The sequence below is a fragment of the Panthera leo genome, chromosome B4, assembly GCF_018350215.1.
Source record: "Panthera leo isolate Ple1 chromosome B4, P.leo_Ple1_pat1.1, whole genome shotgun sequence".
NCBI classification, from domain to species: domain Eukaryota; kingdom Metazoa; phylum Chordata; class Mammalia; order Carnivora; family Felidae; genus Panthera; species Panthera leo.
The window spans coordinates 39,498,569-39,515,820 of NC_056685.1; the positions used below are offsets into that span (position 1 = coordinate 39,498,569).

The 17,252-nt window shown below is 39.6% G+C and overlaps 1 long non-coding RNA gene across 1 annotated transcript; it reads left to right on the forward strand.

Moving 5' to 3' along the window:
* The first annotated feature begins 755 nt into the window (after positions 1–755).
* Positions 756–5,133, forward strand: LOC122224024. The gene is made up of 3 exons (XR_006204629.1): positions 756–853; positions 3,893–3,993; positions 5,061–5,133. It is a non-coding gene; the product is annotated as an uncharacterized LOC122224024 (long non-coding RNA).
* The last annotated feature ends 12,119 nt before the right edge of the window (positions 5,134–17,252 follow it).

Here is a 17,252-nt window from a genome sequence, read left to right on the forward strand (position 1 = left end):
ACACACACATTTATACAGTCTGATCTCTACTCATCTACCTGTCCATGAACCCATAGGTATCACCTGTGTTATAGGTGTGTTAGCCAAAATGGGGTAGCACTTTTAATCGATACTACAGATTTGTCACCACTCCCTTTTAATTAAGCAACACACACACAGAGACACACAGTAAGATATCATGATAAACTTTTCCATTTTGCAGTTAAAGAAACTGTAATTCAAAGTAAAGGAAAAAAAACCAAACACCAACAGCAGAAGTTGGGGATCCCAGCATATTTTCCAGTGGGCTCTGGGTGCTCACCACAATGAATATAGTGACAGTGTATCTGATTCTCTCTTGCTTGGGTTTATGCTCCATTGCTCCATGGATAGCTCAGGCACATAGTGACAGAGAGTGGCCTGGGGTGGAAAATATGTATGTGGATCGTCTCTGAACATTGGTCTCTTCCTGCCGGGACCAGTTTCTTCCACTTTGTTAAGTTCAAAAAGTGTCTATTTTCTGTTGTGTGGTCTGCTGAGAAAGTGACCTTCCTAAGTGGAACACTAAAGCTGGAAACTTTCCTTGCCCTTGCAGAATTTGGGTCAGTGGACCTATGGCATATGTCTTTACTCCTCTAAGACTTTGCTGCTTTGTAAAATAACTAACTAACCAAATAAATAAATAAATAAATAACTGCCTTAACAATGTTGTTCCCCTGACTCACAAATATCAAACTATTTTGATACTTTTGTTATTTTGATGTTTTGGAAAAAGCTGCTGTACCTCCCAAAGCCTGGCAACGTTCCTCAGATTTGTGTGAATTGAAGACATCTCATAAATGAATAAAAATTTAAGTGATATAACGTACTTAAGGTAAATAGTTTTGATATTATTTAAACTAACGGCTCAGTAAACTTGGACTCCCAGCTTTATTTAGACTCTAAACTTGCAAACCACAGGAAAGATGCAGTTTTGTTTGCTGTATGTACAAATGCTCCACCATTTAATGGTGTCTTAGTTAAAGGGGTAGTGTAATAAGTGTTCCTTTTTTATCATTTGCAATTTATAAGAAACCTTCACATACATGATCTTATTTGACCCTTACAGTGGCTTCTTGAGGAGACAGGTAAGTTCTGACTCTTTCTTTTTCCAGCTGCAGGTTGAGTCCTCCTGGGGAATAGACTAGGAGGTGGAGAGCCATGCAGAAGACCGTTAGGGAGTGCTCTCAGGGGATTATACCCGGGAGGGGAGAGAAAGTGAAGCGGACCAGAGGGAGGTGTCAGGCTGTAACACAGTTACAACAGAGGCTCGGTCATCCCTCTAGGGAACTCTGAAGCTACAGTGAGTGGTCCTTCAGACTTTCCCTGAGATGGGATAAGGGGGCAGGACTTTACTTGTTTTTGCTGACCCACCTCTGGATGAGGATACCCTGAGAAGAACTTAACCTTGGGTGAGGTCACTGTCTTCATTAGAGGCAATTCCCAAAGAGGGCTCATGGCTGAGGGCATTCCCAGCAGTTGAGGGGTGAGTTATTCAGTTGTGAAGGGGGCTTGGGTCTTACATCAGAGCGCCCGTAACAGAGGACGTCATAAACTTGTATGTGGCCAGAGGGAAGGTACCAAGAGGGAGAAAGATGAACAGTAAAGCAGAGGAACATTCAAAAGTGGGATCATCAGTTTCTAATAATCGAGAGTTTACTGTAGTTCATAGATTGACTTGTTAAATGGATAAAGTGCTCTGAGGCCCCTGGAGGTGCTTCTTTCTAATGCATGCTAGAAGGCATCTTCCAGACTAGCCTGAGCTCTCCTGTATGGATTGAGTTCAATTATTAATCAGGAGTGATGGGCAATGCTGGCTAATGCTGCCTAATGGCACAGGCTGGGTAATTGTGCTCCTTTGTAATGCATGTTCAGAGCACAGATTCGGATGGTATTGACACAGTCTGCTCCTCGCTCCGCCTGAACACCTCTGTGGTGTAATGCTTTGAGTTCCCAGTAAAATGCACCAAACCGCTTGTGTGACTTAATGCATCTGTGTAACATTAGCACTTCCTCTTAATGTGTCACATGGATGACAAAGAAGTGCCTGGAAAGGAGTTGGTGGGAATGGGGCTTTTAAAAGCAAACTCAGCCTGTGTGGCCCTATCACCATGCCCCTAAGTGTTTTTGTGGCCAATTTAGAACTACTCAGCACGGACATCATACACCTGCATCCTCCTTAGCAGAGTCAGCTTGGCATTTGGTCCAGAAATGACAGGGTTATTTAGATTTTCCATCTGAAAACAGACCTCAGAAGAACTAATTGTTTGGGCAGCTTTGCACTTGGACCTGAAAAAAAACCTCTAGGCTATGGTGATTAATGGTAATTCTGATTACTCTGTGTCTCTAACCTGCTAGCAGGAAATTTGCATTTGCTAAAAATCCGGCTTGTTGCGCTCCAGATCCAGATCTGATCCAACGTGGATTTGAGTCTATTCAGAGAACAGATATGATTCCCCAAACATCTGTCATTCTGTAGTATCAAACCACGGTTGTGTTGGAAATCTAGATTTTATATTTTGAATCCCAAACCATAGCATTTTAATACTTAAAGTGTAGAATAAAATGTCAGCTTCTTTAGGCTTAGGGAGTAAATCATACAAGCCCATGGATCCTTGCAGTTTATGAACTAACCATTTAAGGAGTGAAATTGGGTTAGTCATATTCAAGGCCTGCCAGTTTTGGAGGTGTGAAAGACCCTAGGATATTTAGATTTTGCTGTAATCACTGGGACCTGAAGCCTGCTGGTCTCTGAACAAAAGACGAGGGAAGATAAAGAAGCTGTCACCTCAGAGGTTTGACTCTCTTACCTCCATTTTGGGAATACTGTCTCTGTATGTATGTGTGTCCTCATGCAGTATTTTTCCTTTCTTAGTTACTTTTCTTTCTTGCTTCTAAGTTTTTCTAGCCACCAGTAAAGCAGTAGCAAAGCATGACCCTATTTCAGATGAGACTCTTCCAGAAAAATGACCTGTGGGAAAACCTCAGTTGGAACAGAGAAGTCCATTTCTTTCTAGCACTCTAGAAACATCATCCCTGTCATCTGAGTCTTCTAGAAAAATGAGCTAGTGTCCCAAATGAGTTCCCTTCTTTAAGTGATAACAAAATTGAAAGGACTCTAAAGAAATGAGATCATTAACATCTCAGTGAAGGAAAGGGTTATTTCTATGGAGTAAATGGAATAGGTATAAGGAACTGTGGGAGATAGATTAGATTGTACAAATAAAAAAAAACATTTGCTTCTACCTAAGACTCCACTGATCCACTCTTAGAAAGATATTTCCAAGAACATGAGACTCAGAATTACCTGTCCTTTTATTGAATTCCCTTGTGACTTATGCCATATGTGTATAAGGGGGCTTTAGAAGCCTAGTCCATGGTCATTTTTCTCCATGCAAAGTCTACAGATTAATGTAGGGAGCAAACATTAATGTAATTAATGCAAACTCTACCCTGGATTTCATAATTCCCAAACCCTACTAATCTGAGATGACTATTTTAAATAGCACAGCTTCCATTTAGACAGAATTTCTATTCATCCACACTTAAGGATGGAATAATAGGAGCCTATTATATACATGATATATGTACATCATGCATATAGAGGATCGAGGTTTGCATCAGCTGGAGTCAAGTTACATTTGGTTGGGAAATTGTGCGTGACAGTATGAGATATGGAGATGTCTACCGACCAAACCAGTTTGGTTAGCATAAGCTCTAGTCCACAGTTGTAACACACTAAAAATCCAGAAAACTTCCAAGACCTGGAATATTTTTAGTTGCTGTGAAATGAAAATTGCTTGGGTGTTAGCTACTTAAGAGAGAAGATAAGGAAGCTTATCCTTGTTATAAAGTTTTCTCTCTGTCTTTGCAGCCATAGGGCAAGGGCAGCTCCTGGGCTTCTTGGGCAATGTTTCCACGAGCATGTTCTTAACTCAGCGGTAACATCACAGAGGTACTGGTGCTGTCAGAATGGTGGGTTTTGGTTTGGTTTGGCTTTGGTTTTTACGCGGATGCAAGATCTAGACTCAGAAACCATTTACTGTGTTACTATTAGTATGCCCTACAACTCTTGTAGTTGGTCTACTTTTTCTCTTTTCTTTTTAATTCCTTCCTTCCTTCCTTCCTTCCTTCCTTCCTTCCTTCCTTCTTCCTTCCTTCCTCTTTCCTTCCTTCCTTCCTTCCTTCCTTCCTTCCTTCCTTCCTTCTTCCTTCCTTCCTTCCTCCTTCCTTCTTTCTTTCTTTCTTTCTTTCTTTCTTTCTTTCTTTCTTTCTTTCTTTCTTTCTTTCTTTCTTTCTTTTCTGAAGTGTTAATAGACAAGCCTCCATTTCCATTGCAGCATGGAGATCTTTATGCCCAGAGAAACCAAAATTGTTTGGACCTTGTCTATAAACCAGTGGTGACAAGATCTGATACTAATAATGCCTCGGATACATGTCATGGAATAATAGAAACTCAGAGTTGACCTGAACCTTTAAAGTCATCTTTTTCTTCACCTATTTGTACTTAAATGATCTCAACAGCCTCCTTCCCAGTTCCCCATCTTTTCTGTATTGTGCCACTTCAGTTTGATAGTCACTGATTTGCAAGTCTGGTTCTGTCATTATATCATTGTATCTTAAACATGATTCTACTGATGGGGAAAAGCAGAGCACTGGAAAATGTCTCGCTGCTCAAGGTCAGAAATTCTGATTCTTGAACTAGGATTTAGTCACATAGTCTTGTACTGCTATGAAGATAAGTGATCTGATGCAAGATTGGAAAAATGGTATAAATAGTAATAAATATATTTTGTTCTTGTGACCATTTTAAGTCATTCTGTCTGGACACAGTGGTGGTTTAGCATAATGTTCAGAACGTTCATTTAAGCCAATTTCAAAATGCGTTTATTTTTCTGAACAGAGATGTATATAATTTATTTAAAAACATCTTTTCATAAATGTGTTGAGGTCTTCCTAGTACAAGATGTACATAATTGTATATTTCACTAGTGCTGTATATTGTAATATTAAATCTTTTTTTGTTTGTTTTTGTTTTTTAGCATATCACACACTATTTTATCAGCACAAGCTTTCAGCCATAAAGGAAATAAAATCAGACTTTGGCTAGAGAAGAACTTTAGCAAACATTAAAGATTTGTCTACCTCTTTAGATGTTTGGTATCATTATTCCCTTACTTAAAAGTATCAATTCTTTCCTACTCTATACAGGGTAAAGTTCACATTCCTTAGTGTGGTAAAGTAGGACATTAGACATCCAATGCAGCAAACCTCCCATGAAAGGGGTACACTTCTTCTCTTCTCTCTTAAGTAGCTAGCACTCAAGAAATTTTTATTGCATAGTGTTATCTTATGCCACTTTAATTTGTGCACTACCTCACAGAACCATTCACCATTTCCAGAAATTTCCACCCACCATTTCTAGAAATGAGGTTAATGATACATTTATTTATACATCACTATATCTCTGCATGCATAGTTCTTTGCTTGAATATATGTTGGTTTCCTACTTTTATTATTACTAGATGGCTATTCAATCCATAAAAACCCAGCTTGGTCATCACCACCATTGGATCCCTATAACAATTAAAAATATATTCAAATAGATTCTTACTTTTATCTATCACTCCATTACACTGCATTTCTCAGGAGTAGGAATCATGTTTGGTATATAGTATGTGTTCCATAAGTCCTGGTTGAATGAGGAAAGAAATAATTTTTGCTATGGCGCAGATGCTGTGGGCAGAACTCAAGAGAATTTTGCAAGCAGGTAAGATTTTAAGTGCTCATAATGTATTATCTATGCAACAGCTTTCTTCAAGGAACTTAATGTTCTAAAGTCTTTAGCCTTATTTTATCCTTCCAGATTTACCATTTGACTTTTGAAAATAGGGTAAATAGTACTCCATCTGTTATTCCTGTGGGCAGGAAACAGGCATATCTCCTTCACATGGCCGATATAGGTCTTCCTTATGACTCCTTTGCCTCAATACACCAAGTTAAAAATTACATAATGGGGTTGATAACTGCACTTCTGTAAGCATCCCTAGGAGAGGGAGGGAGACAGGGAGACCTTTCTGGAAAAGATAGTGAAACAAGCCCAGAAAAGGAAGAGAACCTTCTAAAAATGACACTAAATTAATGGCAGATCTAAGACTAGAAGCCAGAAGGCCCAACAGGGCTGAAATATTTTCTCTCTCTTAAAAGTCAGACTATTACTATTCATAGTGCAGTGGGGACTGCTTTTTGTCTTTCTGTTCTCACTCAAGTCTAGGAGTTGTGTGCAGCTTTCCACTTAGGTCTTCTGATTTTCAGGGCTCATGAAAGCAGATCAACTCTTTTAATGCTTCCAGAATTAAACAAGCCCAAGTCTTCCTATCCCTCCCCCCAAAAGCATCATATTATAGAAACATTGGGGTTATAAAAGTAATTTGCCCTACATAAATGTCTTCAGGGAAAAGCTGTGCCATAGGTTCTCTTTGTTGAAGATCAAGTGGTCTCTCCTAGGTGAGCTGGGTCTCCTTTGTCACCCAGTTGAATCCTGTCCTTCTCTTCTTTGCTAATATTGCCTCTACCATCCCCGTCTTGTGCTATTTCTTTGTCCTCTGTGGTGTTTGCAACACCTCCCAATATAGCATCCTCCTGCCTTTAATAAACGTGCTGTTAGTGTTTTCCCCTCCTACCTCATCATTAATAAAGATGTTAAGGAAAACTGGGCCCATCACCAATCCATGGAACACCCCACTAAACACCTCCCACGCACTCGCGAAATAACCATTTATCATTACCCTTTGTTTACAATCCTTTCAACTCTTCCTCATCCATGTGGCAGTGCTTACACCCCAGCCAGCTTGCACTTCTTCCTCCAGGGCGACAGAGAATCCTGCACTCTTCAGCTGCATTGTAATCAGCAGGATAGGCTTTGTTTGGTGACAGTGCAATTTGGTGAGAAGTACGGGATTTGATGAAGAAAGAATACAAATGCTTGAGGTCTGACATATACATATTTTTTAGTGATTATTTCCAAGAAGGAATAGATAGCACACAGAGGGTTGACTTAGGAACCGGATGCCAAGAAAATGACAAGTGTAGCCAGTTAATCTGCCAAAGAGATGCTAGCAGTTTTGTCAACCCAGAATGTATGTAGAGACACTTAGAGAAGCACATACACTCACTCACTTTCTTGTGGCTTAAAAATAGGTTTATACTCACCCTTGACTCCCAAGTGTTAGATAAAGAACAAACTCTCTTGGTCTTTTCTTAGGACTGGATTTTATTTAACTTTGATATACAGACTCTGAGAATTGAAAATCAAGTAAGATAGGGTCTCTGTTCACAAGGAGCTCAGTGTGGGAGACAGAGGAACTCTAGCACTGGCAGTATGGTGGGGTAAGCTCACTATCAACACGCAGGCATCCTTACTTTTTTTGGGGGGCAGGGGGCTTATGACAACAAAAATATATTCTCTCATACTTCTGGAGGCTAGAAGTCTGACATCAAGGTGTCATGAAGGCTGTGCTCTCTCTGACGGTTCTAAGGAAGATTCTTACTAGCGTCTTCTAGCTTCCAGTTGCTGACAATCCTTGGTGTTCCTTGGCTTGTATGGGCATCACTCCAATCTCTATCTGTCTTCGTGCAGCTGTCTTTCCTTCATGTGTCTGTGTCTAATTTCCCTTATTTTATGAGGATCCCAGTCATTGGATTAGGGCCAAGAACTAATCCAGTAAGCATCATTACATTTATCATTACAGATTGTTCCTTTTCTACCTGTGTTAATTGATCTAATTTTGGTGTGTGTGTGTCCACATTCTGCCTCTCTTGAGTTATAGTTGCTCAAACTGCACACTGTATTCAGGCATAGATATACCATAAAAGATGAAGAAGCATTTTCTTTATAATGCCCGTTTTGTCCAGCAACTCTTTAGATTAATTTCAGCAGGGTATCTTTTCTCAATTCTCTGAACTGTCAAAGCATGATATTTACCTCTTTTATGGTACCTCACACCTAATGAAGAGTTGTTTATGTCTTTCTGCCCCACTACATTATAAAGTACTTACTGGAAGGAGCCACACTGTGCGTATATGTGTGGCTCCCACAAAACCTTACTTGCCTTACTTGCTTTAATATATGCATGAATAGATGTACATAAGAAGGAAGGAAGGAAGGAAGGAAGGAAGGAAGGAAGGAAGGGGTGGACATCTTACTATTCTACCAACTAAAAATTAAAATAAAAAAAACCCAAAACTATTTTCCTTCCTGAGACCTTTTCCTCTCACTTTTCTACTGATAAAATTCAATCAGAAGGTGATGAGGAAAAATAAGTGATATGGGTCTAAAGGGTGTCAATAAGTTTCACATAACAAAATAGAATGTGTTTTGTCCTTCCCTCCCCACATTTGTTCTGTTAACCTGACCTCTCCACAATTCCTTTTCATGAGCCTCTGCACTCCTGTGGGTGGCCAGCTCCTGCACCTCCCGTGGGAGATGCTGGCATTGCTGGTACCCCGATGGGATTTTGTCTACCTCTCCCTCTATACTAGATAGTGCCTAACATACTCATCTAAAACTTGAAAGGAAAGGATATTTTAAATTTGCATACGCCTTTTTAATCTTTCTTCAAATCACCCTGTGCTCTGATTCTCTCCATTTCTGTCTCAGTGATTCTTACATCTTAGCAATTTCACATCACTTGCATCCTATAATAGCTACTTAAATCCCATTTTGATTTTTTTAACTGAAGATAATGGTTGACAAGGGTGTAAATATGAATATAATTCCACCCCTTCTTTTTGCTTGGGGATGAAACTAGCAGGGAAATGCAGAATATTACATGCATAAGTGTGATATTTGAGTGAGCAAGTTCAGTAGAACGAAATCAGGTGGGCTTTTGCACATCTGGGTTCTGGTGCTGTGGCTTCGCCATCGACAGGTGGTGTGATCCTATGATAGTTACTTCCTCTTTCTGGACCTCAGGTTCCCCATCCTTTGCAATCCTGATCTCTAGGTGTCTTTCCAGCACTGTGGATGCCACGCAGGGTAAAACAAAGTTGAACATCATTCTTGGGAAGAGTCTCAGTACAATCGTACAATCTCAAAGCACAATTGGCTTTGTATTGTCAGCAGCTGGCTCTTCACTTTGTGTTTATTCAGACCTCCTGCTTCTCATACCACCCTCCTGCTTCTTCCTTATGATTGAGTGAGAAGGAGGGAAGTGAGACGATTGCATCAAATATTACTTCTAGGCACTTCTTGTAATGTTTGGGGGAAGATCAATTTTTTTTAGTAAGCCTATTCATTTCTTTGCGGATTTGATTTTAAGGTTTTATACTGATTTTTCTGGAAAGTAGAAAGCTTCTTTTAACAGGGACGATATGGACACTTAATGGTGCTTAATAGAATGAGTTTTTCTGATACTTAAAATGACATAGTGATGATGCAGGAGCAAGCTGACTAAGCTGAGCGTGGTAAGCTACATTTATTCATTTATCAATTATTCATACTTGGACTTCTTCCAGAAATAATATAGAGTGGCATACAATAAAAAATCACATTGGCAAAAGTATTGTAAAGTCAAAGGTAAAAAAGCCGTGTAGTGAAGGGAGGAGAGACAATTGTACAGAAAAGCCAGAGTTAAAGATTTTTATTTCAATTGAGCACAAACTTCACCCTTGAGATTCCTGACAGCCAAGGAGAGAAAGGAAACATAATGAGTCACATGGTTCTCATCATCTACTAAAAAAAGCATGTTATGCCTTGAGGTGATGTGATGCCTTGGTCTAATTTTTCTCTAATACTAAAACTCTAAGAGCAATTGAATATATGATTTTTATGCCAATAAGAATTTTTTCATCCTTTATTAGTGCTTTTACAACAGCTGTAGAGTTTTAACTTTATAAAACCATATTTTATATTGACCTTCAAATAAAACTGAAGGCACGTTATATTGTAATTATGAAAGCATTTCTATTGAGATAAAATAAAACAGTACGTGGGTTCTTGTTTTTGTTTTGTGAAATTGAAGTTAAACTGGACTCAGTGATAGACCTTAAAGGATCAGAAGATAGAATTGTTATAATGTTCCTTATATTATCTGTCTCAAAGAGGAATGGTCTCCTGCATGCTTTTGACAGGATCTAGATAGTATACCATCTGAGTGCGAAACATATAGGAAATCCAGCTTTTTGTAGAAAAGGTAACCATATGCTTTAGCTACAGAGCAGATTGGTGGCAAATTCAACATTTTGCTGTGCAATTAAAAAGCTTCCCTTGTAATTTTACCCTATAGCAATGCATTTCATATGACATGGAAGTGGCCACTGGCTTTTTCAGACAGGGTTAAATTTCGACATTTAAAGTCAGGATAACTGTGAAGGTAGATAAATTCTATACGGGATGTAGTTTTCCCATTGGGGATGTAGCCTTGAGTATAAGTTAATTCTTGAAGTCCATGGATATAATCACTGTGATGTAGTATTTCTCCAAATCATTGAATTATGAAACTGTTTTACTTACAGCAAAATGATAGAACTTCAACAGGAGCTTATGAAATATAATGTGTGTTGAAGATGTGATATCACAGATGAATTAATAGTTCTAAGAAATGATCAAATTTTATTCATATGTTTAATATATAGTAAACATTGACTAATATCATAAAGATGTTAAAATCACAAGATATGATGCATAACATAGACTAACAGTCTTCAAAGACATGATGCGCTATTTGATGCTGGTTTGCAGTTATTCAAGACAAGGTCTGAGTTTCCAACCCCTTCACTTTTCCAGAGTGCTTTTGGTAGGTAAGGTATGAACACAATCTCTGAGCCAATTAGGGATCACAATATCAGCTTATTATCCGAGGTACTGACAAATTGTGTTATAGGGCATCATTTAGACTTGAAGCATGCTTGAAGCAAATTGAGAGTCCTCTCTTTCTGTATCACAGAGAGCTGAACCTGCCAGCCAAAGCTTAGAAAGAGAAGCAGAGGAGTTGTCAGCTCTCTCTACATCTCCACACACACCACACCCAGTGGTTTGTTTGAACCTATGGAAGCCCACTCAAGAGAGCCAATTGTTAAATTTTCAGGAATTTTGCAAGCCTATTGTAAAATGTAGCCATTATAAAAAAATAAATATTATAAACTTTAAATTAAGGAAATTATATTTAAAACAATGACACTATTCACAGCTGATCATTTTACAATTATTTACTACATTTTATAATTATCAATGCTCTTGAGGTTATTCATGTCTGTTATATCCATATAATAGAAAAAACCCATAGTTGGTGATATAAAGTTGGTAGCTTGAAATTGGCCATGGTAGGAGTATTACGCCACAAAAATTGGCTAATGCTGTAGGCCTTTTTGTATTTCTTGAAAAGCCAGTTGTTAAGCATTTTTCAGCACTACTGTGCCCACCCCTAACCTTGACATTATGATTGTGTCTATTTTGTTAAAAGGAAACTGAGGCAAAGAAAACTTAAGTAACTGACTCAAGGTCACAAAGCTAGTTAGCCAGGCAGACTGGCCTACATCTTCTACTCTGATATTTTGCTAGACCATCTCCCTACATAATGAAAGTAATGTTTCTACTCATGGGACAGCTGCTTCATGTGTGAATAGGATACCAGGCAGTAAAAGACTATAGTAATTGGCTAATGGAGACACCAAAATAATTACCTAATTTATTAAAAAGCGCTGAGAAAAAATGGGGCACCTGGGTGGCTCAGTCAGTTGAGCATCTGACTTTGGTTCAGGTCATGATTTCACAGTTTGTGAGTTTGAGCCCCATGTCAGGCTCTATGTTGACAGCATGAAGCCTGGAGCCCACTTCTAGTTCTGTGTCTCTCTCTCTCTCCCCCTCCCCTGCTCATGCTCTGTCTGTCTGTCTCTCTCTCTCAAATAAATAAATAAATAAACATTAAAATATTTTTTAAAAAATGCTGAGTAATGTTCTGTGTCAGACCCTGATTGTGGAGCTCCTTGCTCCTAGGGAGGTTATAGCAGGAGGAAGACAGACAAGTCATAGGGTGTTTCACTACAACATGGTAAGTGCTGGGGTAGGGTAAATATAAGGTCCTTTAGTAGTATATAGTAGAGACACCTAGCTAAGACCCAAGATCCAAGAGGTCTTCCTAGAAGAAGTGACTTTATTTAAGCTGAGAACTAAGGATATGTAAACCTTAGACAAAGATCATGGAACAACTCTGTACGCAGCAAGAATAGCATGTGCTGAGGTCTAGCAGAGAGAGGGAGTGCTAAGGAGTTCAGGCACTATAGGAGGTTCAGTGTGGATGGAGCGTAGACACCAGCACAAGGAGCAGGAGGCAGGATCATGGTAAGTCTTGCCAGCCAAGCCTCAGATATTATATTTGATCTCAAAGGCAATGGGAAAATTTTTAAATAGGAAAGTGATAGAGTTAGCTTTATATTTTATACTTCATCTGATTGCTATTTGAAAAGATTGGAGGGGCCCAAGACTAACACTTGAGAAATCACTTAGGGTTCTGGAACATGGGAATCTAGACAAGATGGCAGTCTGTAAGATGAAGACCCAGTCTTTTCCAGTGGGTTTTTTCACCTTGGAAGGTTGATAGCAATGCTGTTGAGAAACAATGTCAGCACAGTGGCAGGGAAGCCTGGTAGCAGTGGGTTGGGGATTGGATAGGAGGCGAGGAAGTGTTGACAGTGTTCAGAAGAATCTTGGGAAGAAGTGTATAAAGAAAGAGTGAGGGTCACATGAAGCTGGAGAAAAGCATTAGATTTCACCACCCACCAGAAGTGGCTTTGTTCTTTTTTTTTCTTGCTTATGACATTCCTTAGATTCCCAGTGTTCCGATTTCAGGAGGAGACACACACATTATAGCAAACAACCCCAGTATTCCTCCCAATAAGCCCAGCCTGGGTTCTGGAATGTCTTCTTCTTCCTCTGGCCTCCTTTAACAAAATGCTGATTTCCTCAACTCTCAGGTTTATTTATTCTTGGCTGTCTGAGGACAGAGTCCGTGTCCTACTCATCAGTTTATCCTCAAGATCTGGCTCCTTGTGGATTCTAAATCTTTGTGGACTGACTGACTGACTGATTAAATTAGATTACAGTGACTTCTAGACATAAAGATGTAAAGTTCCTTTTGAGGGTACTTTCAAATTAAGAGGTGTTTGTGAGCTCAAAGGGATCTCTAACTTGAGAATGTGAGAAGAAAAGCTCTTTATACAGTGTAGGATATATTATTTTGTCCATGCTTGCCCACTCAGTCCAGTCTTTCCACTTTTCCCAGAGTCAGATTGAGGTGGGGAAGAGACATTTCTCACCACCACTTTCCTCAGGCCCCTATTTCAAAATTGAGAAATTCAGAGTGTACTTCTCTGTGGTCCTTAAGACTTGTTCTTCTTCCATTTCTGAAGTAGAGTTCACTGAACTCCTAAGCTAAAACTTCAGTGTGGTCCTCAGCAACTCCTACTGCATCTTGGATGACCACTTCAGCATGGGTTCTTGCCACATGGAGCTTCTCACACTGGCCCAGACTCCACCTCTTGCATAAGCCCCTCTCATTACACCTTTGTCCAGAATGCCCTTCTTCACTAGGACAGATCCAAGTTGCCTTTCAAGACCCTGCTCAAATGTCACTTTCTTGATGAAAGCTTTTTGACTCATGTAGGCAGACCTAGTCACTTCCCATATTTCTGCAATAGCTCTTACCGCACTGTGGGGTAATTTATCTGTTTACAAGCCTGTCTGTTCTTAATCATGAGCTATCTTTGTATAGACCCACCACAGTGCCCATCACATAAAAGATGTTAGGTAATATCTATGGAATGATAAATGAATACATGAATGAAGACCCATTTCCTAGTGGGCCCCTGGAAAATGTCTTTGTATTTTAGGAAGGCATTCTGCTCCCTCTCCTCTCGATTTAGTGATGCTCATTTGAAATCCAACTGTCTTTTGCATATCCTGTAATATCTCTAGTCAGCTGTATAAGTTTGAATACCTCTCTGGAGGGCACACGTGAATGCTATTTCAACATGAAACTGCTTTTGTTACACTTTCCTATAATTAGGCTCTCTATATAATGGGACTTGCTAAATTGGGAAGAGTTAGAGCATGTGTGGGGGCAGGAAATAAAACCGATAGATTATATTCAGCTCAAACTTTCAATCACTCAGGAGATGTGTTGCAGACATGGCAGATGGTAAAATATTCTAAAAAGAATTGTAGAAAAGGATCCACAGAATGCACTGGAACCAAAGCAAAACACAATCAAATGTGAAATGCAGTGGTCAGACATGAACATGAGAAGACACTCATTCAGTCTATTAGTATATACCTCTTGTGTGACTATTCTAAATGTCAGAGATATTGCAGTGAATGGCACAGACAAAAAAGTCTCTGACCTCAGACAGTTTATATGCTAGTGGGAGGATACAGATAATAGTAAATAAGTAAAATATATAGACGGTGCTAAATGTATGGAGAGACTAAGGCAGAGAAGGACAAAAAGGAATTTCAGAGGATTCTAACTTTAAATAGAGAAGCCAGAAAAAGGAACACTGAGATGGTGACATTTAGGTGAAGACCTAACAATGAGGGTGCGCCATGCAGATACCTGGGGGTTGAGCATTCCAGGAGGGGAAACAGCAAGTGCAAAGGGCTTGAGGTGGATGTTTGTCTCACTTGTTCAGACAATGGCAAAAAGCCAGTCTGATAGCAGTAGGCCAGATTAGGTTGGGTCTGTAGGTCATTTTAAGGACTTTGGCTTTTACTTTGATTAAGTCAGGAAACCACTGGAAGGTTTTAAACCAAAGAGTAACATCTGATGTTATTTTACAAAGATGGAATGGACATACTCTGGTAGCATTTTGAAATAGACAAAGCTGACCAAGACACTGTACAGATTCTGTTTTCATTCTCCTTCCACTCTACCTGTGTACTACCTTCTCTTTTTCTCTAATTTAACAAATCTTTATTAAGAACTTTTTTTAGTGCCAATCACTGAGGATGCAGTGATGAGCAGATAGATGGAGTCTTCAGTTTTACAGAATTGCAGTGTGATTGGAAGACAGATATGAAACATAATATGTGCACTAACTTGGTCTGGGGACACAAAGGCATCTCTATAGAAGAAGGAGCATCTGAACTGAAATCTGAAGGCTGAGTAGAGGTAGCCAGGTGAGGGTATGGAGGAGAGAATTTCAGGCTGGAGAAGCTGCATGTGTGAAGATTCTGAGGTTGAGGCATTCCCTATGTCTTCCTGACTCTCAACATATGGTAGGAGGTCAGTATGGCTAGGTTGTGAGAGCATGGGGGGATAGGGGGTGGATGCAGTGGCATGAAATGAAGCTGGAGAGATGGGATGGAACATGAAGGACCACATAAGGATTTATTCTGAGAGAAATAGAAAACACCAGATAATCGCATGGTAAGAGTTATATTTTGAAAATGTTGTTAATTTTAGCTGTAATGTGGTGGATGGATTTCCAGGTGAAGACTAGTAAGGACATTGATGGGGTGAGAAGTAATGGATATTTGGCTAATCATGTGTCATGGATGTGAAGAAAGGTGGGTGGATTTGGGGCATACCGGGAGGTAAAATGAATAGAATTTGGTGATTGAATACGGCAAGGGTAGGGGAGTGGGCAAATATCAAAGATGACTTCATGTTTCTGGCTCGAGAGACTAGAAGGTAACAGCACTGAATTCTGACATAGAATACAGGAGGGTTAATAGGTTTGGTGGGGAGAAGTAGGAGCTGAATTTTGGTAGCTATGAAGCATACATGAAGATGTAGGACCATGTGTAGTTAGAGTGATAGGTACCAGAGATACAAATTTGGAAAACCTCAGCACATACATGGTAATGGAAGCCTTGGATGTGATATGACCACTAAGAAGAGGTGAAAAGGGCTCTGGGGAGCTTTGAGGGATGTCATATGTAATGGGCAGAGTGAGTTTGAGGCTCAGAGAAGTCTGAGGAAAGCCAGGAGAATCTGGTGTTATTCAAATCCAGTGTAGAAAGGGGTGGCTTCATTTACTGCAGTTGCTCTCAGCTCTGGGTCCTGTGTTCCTGAGGTTGCTGGGGTTACTATATCAACTAGATTTGATCCTTCAGACTGTCTCCTCTTCAAGTCCAGAAAAAAGAATTTTCTGCCTCATTATTGAAACAAGCTCTTTTTGTCTACTTTCTTCCCTTCTGCCTTAAAATCAGATGACTTTAGTCCTGTCCTTCCAGGTTTATGCAGCATAGAGAAGGTCTTTGACCCACTTGCAAAGCTAAAGAGTAAAGTGGAGAATTTATGGTTTTTCTTTAAATGGATTAAGTGACATATTCAGGTTCTAAGAGTATTTCTTGGGTCATCCTTGGGTCTTCTCTGGTCATCTGCATTGAAACTTCATTTTACAGATGTGAAGACTGAGGCTCAAAAATGGATTTCTCAAGGACTAACCATAAGCAAGTGTCAGTTAGGACTTGATCTTGAACCCCCAACCCAGTGCTTGCATGGGTCTTTGCTCACACATACCCAAACAAAGCACACCCACAGACACACCCACTTACACGATTTGGGGCACATATTTATTCAGCCACTATTGGTGTATTTTTCTCCAGATGATATTAATGGATGAGATTAGGAGAAACACAAACTTTTCCAAAGCCAGTTTTGGAGAGACCATCAGATGTTGTTTATCACACTTCTCTTTCATGTCCTCATTCTCTTCTGATAGGTTTTGTAGAAGCGTAAAGGCAGACAGGATATTGATATTGAGTTGCGGAAGTCAAATGCAGAAACTCCGCAGAACCAATAAACCACCACTTGCCTAAAACTGCACTTTATTTTCGAAATCCAGAGGGTTAAAACTTATGGCAACTGGCTTCTGAAACTTCATGGCTTTTGTTACCATATGAGTAGTAACAGGCAGGCTGGGTTACGGGGAAAGAGTAAGACCAAATGATGACTTCCTGTTCAGTGAAAGACACCAGGGATTAGTTACAGATCACAGACATAGGGATGATAGTTTCAAAATCTGAAATCAGTAACGGTATTGATCCAGAAAAAGGTAAGAGGTCAACAGAAGGAGGCAGAAAGTATAAAACTGGTGAACAGCTAGAAATATTTGAAGAAATGCCCTGTTTCATCATAATAAAATAAATGCTAATTTAAAAAAGTGAGAGGTTGTTCTTGATCTTTAATATTGGCAAATATCTTAAAATGGGATAATAGCACTTGTGAGGATGT